This window comes from Strix uralensis, chromosome 3 (genome assembly GCF_047716275.1).
Source record: "Strix uralensis isolate ZFMK-TIS-50842 chromosome 3, bStrUra1, whole genome shotgun sequence".
Classification (NCBI taxonomy): Eukaryota; Metazoa; Chordata; class Aves; order Strigiformes; family Strigidae; genus Strix; species Strix uralensis.
The window spans coordinates 116763547-116769546 of record NC_133974.1 but is presented as its reverse complement, the minus strand read 5'-3'; positions in this window follow the sequence as shown (position 1 = coordinate 116769546).

The window sequence follows — 6000 nt, the reverse complement described above, 5'->3', positions numbered from 1 at the left end:
CCGCAGCCCCGTTGCACAGCTGGGTATTTAGACGTCTGTGCTGAGGAATGTTGGCAACATTGAAAGATCAATGCTAGGTACTCTCATTACAGTGCAGGGACGCTGAGCCTGGCACTTCTTATCAAGCCTCCTCAAAACTTCAGTGTAGTTTTCAATTGCTTCGAGCACGTTTGCTGTCCTGTCATCGGCAGAATTTGGGGTTTTTTGAACATGGGTCAGTTTACACGACACTAGGCCTGCTGACGACAGATGGGGTACACCATCTCAAGGGGGGAAAAGGATCTTTGCACAGGAGTTAGCAGGGCTCATTGAAAGAACTTCAAACTAGATTTGAAGGGGGAAAGGGATAAAACCAGGCTCACTAGAGATAAGCCTTGGGCTGGCATGCCAATACTTGAGGGAAGGTGTGCTAATGAGGTCCTTCAGTCTGCCATCTCAGTGGAGGTAGGGGATGGAGATCCATGCAGCAGCAAAAACCACAAAGGTTATTGATGTGTTAGAAACAGTGGAAGCACCTGGGAATGGTCACGTAGGAATTAAGGCTTTTCTCCCCAAAAATAGCCCAACTGAAGTGCATCTACACCAATTCACACACCATGGGTTACAAACAGGAGGAGCTGGAAGCCACTGTGCAGCAGAAAAACTATGACATAGTTGCCATCACAGAAACATGGTGGGATGACTTGCACCACTGGAGTGCTGCAATGGATGGCTATAAACTCTTCAGAAGGGATAGGCAAGGAAGGAGAGGTGGTGGGGTAGCCCTGTGTGTTAGGGAGCATTTTGACTGTCTGTTGCTTAATGATGGTGATGATAGGGTTGAGTGTTTATGAGTAGGAATCGGGGGGAAGGCCAACAAAGCAGATATCATGGTGGGAGTCTGTTATAGACCACCCAACCAGGATGAAGAGGCAGACAAAATACTCTACAAGCAGCTGGGAGAAGTCTCACAATTGCTAGCCCTTGTTCTTGTGGGGGACTTCAACTTACCAGATGTCTGCTAGAAATACAATACAGCAGAGAAGAAACAGTCTAGGAGGTTCATGGTGTGCGTGGAAGAGACCTTCCTGACACAGCTGGTGAGGGAGCCAACCAGGGAAGGCGTCCTATTGGAGCTGCTGTTTGTGAACAGAGAAGGACTTGTGGCTGATGTGATGGTTGGAGGCTATCTTGGGCACAGCGATCATGAAATGATAGACTTTTCGATTCTCAGAGAAGTAAGGAGGGGGGTCAGCAGAACTGCTACCATGGACTTCCGGAGGGCAGACTTTGGCCTGTTTAGGGGCCTGGTTGACAAAGGCCATTGGGAGGCAGTCTTGAAGGGCAAAGGACTCCAGGAAGGCTGGACATTCTTCAAGAAGGAAAACTTAAAGGCACAGGAGCAGGCTGTCCCCATGTGCTGAAAGACAAGCTGGTGGGGGAGAAGACTGGCCTGGCTGAACAGAGAGCTTTAGCTGGAACTCAGGAAAAAAAGGAAAGGTTATACCTTTGGAAGAAGGAGCAGGCCACTCAGGAGGACTACAAGGATGTTGTGAGGTTATGCAGGGAGAAAATTAGAAGGGACAAAGCCCAACTAGAATTTAATCTGGCTACTGCCATAAAAATGTTTCTATAAATACATTAGCAACAAAAGGAGGGCTAAGGAGAATCTCCATCCTTTATTGGATCCAGGGAGAAACCTAGTGACATGAGATGAGGAAAAGGCTGTGGTACTTAATACCTTCTTTGCCTCAGTCTTTAATGGTAAGACCAGTTATTCTCAGGGTACCCAGCCTCCTGAGCTGGAATACAGGGATGGGGAGCAGAATGAAGCCCCCATAATCCAAGGGGAAATGGTTAGCAACCTGCTACACCACTTAAACATGCACAAGTGTATGCGTCTGGATGGGATCCACCCAAGGGTACTGAGGGAGCTGGCGGAAGGGCTCACCAAGCCACTTTCCATCATTTATCAGCAGTCCTGGCTAACTGGGGAGGTCCCAGTTGACTGGAGGTTAGCAAATGTGACGCCCATCTACAAGAAGGGCCAGAAGGAGGATCCAGGGAACTGCAGGCCTGTCAGTCTGACCATGATGCTGGGGAAAGCTATGGAGCAGATCATTTTTAGTGTCATCACACAGCATGTACAGGACAACTAGGCGATCAGGCCCAGTCAGCATGGGTTTATGAAGAGCAGATCCTGCTTGACAAACCTGATCCCCTTCTATGACAAGATGATCCACTTAGCAGATGAGGGAAAGGCTGTGGATGTTGTCTACCTAGACTTTAATAAAGCCTTTGACACCGTTTCCCACAGCATTCTCCTGGAGAAACTGTCTGCTCATGGCTTGGACAGGCATACTCTTTGCAGGGTAAAAAACTGGCTGGATGGCTGGGCCCAAAGAGTGGTAGTGAATGAAGCTAAATTCAGTTGGTGACCGGTCACAGGTGGTGTTCCCCAGGGCTCAGTACTGGGGCCCAGTTCTGTTTAATATCTTTATCAATGATCTTGATGAGGGGATCTGGTGCACGCACCCTCCGTAAGTTTGCAGACAACACCAAGTTGCATGGGAGTGTTGATCTGCTTGAGGGTAGAAAGGTTGTACAGAGGGATCTGAACAGGCTGGATTGATGGGTCAAGGCCAATTGTATGAGGTTCAGCAAGGCTGAGTGCTGGGTCCTGCATTTGGGTCACAGCCCCATGCAATGCTACAGGCTTCGGGAAGAGTGGCTGGAAAGCTGCCCAGTGGAAAAAGACCTGGGGATGTTGGTCAACAGCCACCTGAATATGAGCCAGTAGTGTGCCCAGGTGGCCAAGAAGGCCAATGGTATCCTGGCTTGTGTCAGAAATGGCATGGCCAGCAGGACTAAGGAAGTGATCGTCCCCCTGTATTCAGCACTGGTGAGGCCACACCTCAAATACTGGGTTCAGTTTTGGGCCCCTCACTACAAGAAAGACATTGAGGGGCTGGAGCATGTCCAAAGAAGAACAACAAAGCTGGTGAAGGGTCTGGAGCACAAGTCCTATGAAGAATGGCTGAGGGAACTGGGAGTGTTTAGTCTGGAGAGAAGGAGGCTCAGAGGAGGTCTTATGGCTCTTTATAACTACCTGGAAGAAGGTTGTAGCAAAATGGGGGTCGGTCTCTTCTCCCAAGTGACAAGCGATAGGACAAGAGGAAACAGCCTCAAGTTATGCCAGGGGAGGTTTAGATTGGATATTATGAAAAATGTCTTCACCGAAAGGGTTATCAAGCATTGGAACAGGCTTCCCAGGGAAGTGGTTGATTCACCATCCCTGGAGGTGTTTAAAAGACATGTAGACATGGCACTTAAGGACATCATTTAGTGGCAGACTTGGCAGTGTTGGGTTAACAGTTGGATTTGATGATCTTAAAGGTCTTTTCCAACCTAAATGATTCTGTGATTAACCAGAAAAAGGAATTGTTCTGTGCATTCAATTTAGCCCCATGAATGCAGGCACTGGAATAGCAACCTGAAATACAGCGTGGCCGCTGCACTGGGAAGTCAATTTGTTTAAACAACCAGCAGTGGGGCGGGAAGGATCCTGCTGGGCAGCTGGCACCCGCTCCCCAGCCCGCTTTGCCTCTGCTGCAAATGAAGGCAACAGATTGCAATACCCTGGAACAAATTAGCCCTTCCATTCATCTTCATTAGCCGCGCAGTTTCACTGGATCCGAGCTCACTACAAGTGGGTTCCCAATATCTATGTAAATCCTTCTCTTTCTACACGTATTCACTCACGTTTATTAGTAGGTACCAGAAGCAACACTAAAAGTACAAGCCATGCAGAAGAGGAAATTAGTGAGGGCCGTCCGTGTCTGCACAAGGTTATCGTCCCGATTATGCCGTGGAGAGCAGAGCATTTGGGTATTACCCCTATAATTATTGTTGTTGGTTGTGCATTAGATGTGTACATTTAAAATAAATCTGGCAAGTCTAGAGCTATCGCAGCAGATTGATTCATCACTGTGGGTTGTGTCAGAAGATGGGATGGTTGGCCAACACAGAGTTGGGCCTCCACATCCATGCTGGGATGGGTGAAGGAACCACTTCAATTTTGTAGGATTGGATTTCCCCTGGAAATGAGTGGGTGAAAATCAGGATGCCCTCTTTAGGCTGAAATTTGGATTTAGCAGAGCTACCTTCAGCCATTCCTCCTTTGAGGCCCAGGCAGGAGGACAGCCAGGACTTCCAGAAAAACGTGTCCCCTTTCCAGCTTGTTGCATAGGAAAGGAAGCAGCCAAGGGGCTGTAAATCCTGCAGTCAGTGAAGGGGCCCATGCCAAGACCCAGCAAGAGTTATTCATCTCTCATTTGAGCAGGCACCCATGCTAACCACAAAACCTTCCACAGATCGACCGGAGATGAAGACCTGGAGCCCCAGAGTGGGTGAGGGGGACCCCTGGCCCCCCCACCACACAGCCAGCTGTTTGGTCAGCATGTGCGGCCCCCTCCCACACACCGGCACCCCCACACCTCATCTGCAATGGGGTGGGGGGGCTTTTATTAATTACTAGTAATTACTTATTTTACATATTGTTATTGATTTTTTTTGTTGCAAGTAGCTGATTATATTTAAGAGATAAGGAGGGAAAATGTCTGCCCGGGCAGCTAAATCACTGGAACAAGGCTACAAAGCCCCGACCGCACGTCGCAGACCTTGCCAAGTGTTTCAAAACTGAATAGTCATTGGGTTGGCAGATAATTCAGAAACTATTTGTATGAGCTGTTTATCAAATTATTAACTGCACAGATGTTGTTTGGTTGAAGAGCAGCTGAACCTTCTCTCTGCCAGCCGTGGAGACAAAGGTCTGCAGGAATAATTGGAGATGTGCATGGAATATTAAATTAATTTACTGCTCTTAATTCTTATGCAAATCCTGACCTCTGATAGAGCCTATCAATTACCCTGCATACAGGGAAAAGAAAGGAGAACAGTTTCTTTCTTTTCTTTCCCCCCCTTCTTCTTTTTTTCCTGTTGTTCTTCAGTTTGGTTTTTTGTTTCTTTTTTTTTTTTTCCTTTCTGAAAAGAAACTTGGAAAAGGAAATATTTGGGGGAGGAAAAAAGCCATTTGTGGGAGAAGCAAAGGACGGGGATTATTTAATTGAATCTCCTGGTTGCAGCGATGTCCCCTGGGAGTCCGGACACAGTTTTTGAAATAGCGGGGCGGGGGGGGGAGGCCTGGGAATGGAGTCCAGGGCCAGGCTGAAATAGCTCCACACGCTTCCGCAGGAGGGGACGGAGAGGCCCAACTCGGCTCACGCTGTGTTCGGCTGGAGTGGGAGATGACTGGAGACCTACGTGGATCTGGGGTGGATTTTGGTAGGGTCATGGGTGGGAAGGGGCCCCTTGCTCATCTGCTGCCAGGGGTTTGGGTGGGTGGGTTATCTGGGGAGGGTTCCATGCTGTGGGAGCGTGGCTGATTCCACCGGTAATTAACAGTGAAGAAGAAAGGCAATTTGTTGTCAAGTCTATTGTGAGATCCCAGGTAAAATGAAGTACGATTTAATTGGTCCTCGTTAAAAAGAGCTATTTTTCTAATATGGAGAAAAGGCCTCATCTTAGGCACTTTTTTTAATTGGGGTTGTGTATGCACTGTTTAGTCAATGTTTAAAAAAGACTCCAGGCCTTATTCTTTCATCATATTTTCTAATAAGGATAAATAAATAGGATGAATAATGTGATCGGTCTATCCCTCGACCTCTGAAAGACCTCAGCAGCAAAATGATGTTTCAAGCTCCTTTCGTCACATCCAATATGCACTGCCTTTCAGCTCTCCCGCAGCCCAAACAAAAGCCATACAACAATATCAATTAATCATGCAGCAGGCAAACAAGGAGATTTATTCCACTACAAATAGCCTCACAGAGAGATGCTGAATGGGCTTGATTAGCATGAGAAAAGAGGAGCAAAACTCCACAGTTCAACAGCTAAAGAGCAATTTGATGGGGCTGGGATTGGGAAATTACTTGATTAGTGTCTGTCGGAGGAGAGCACGAC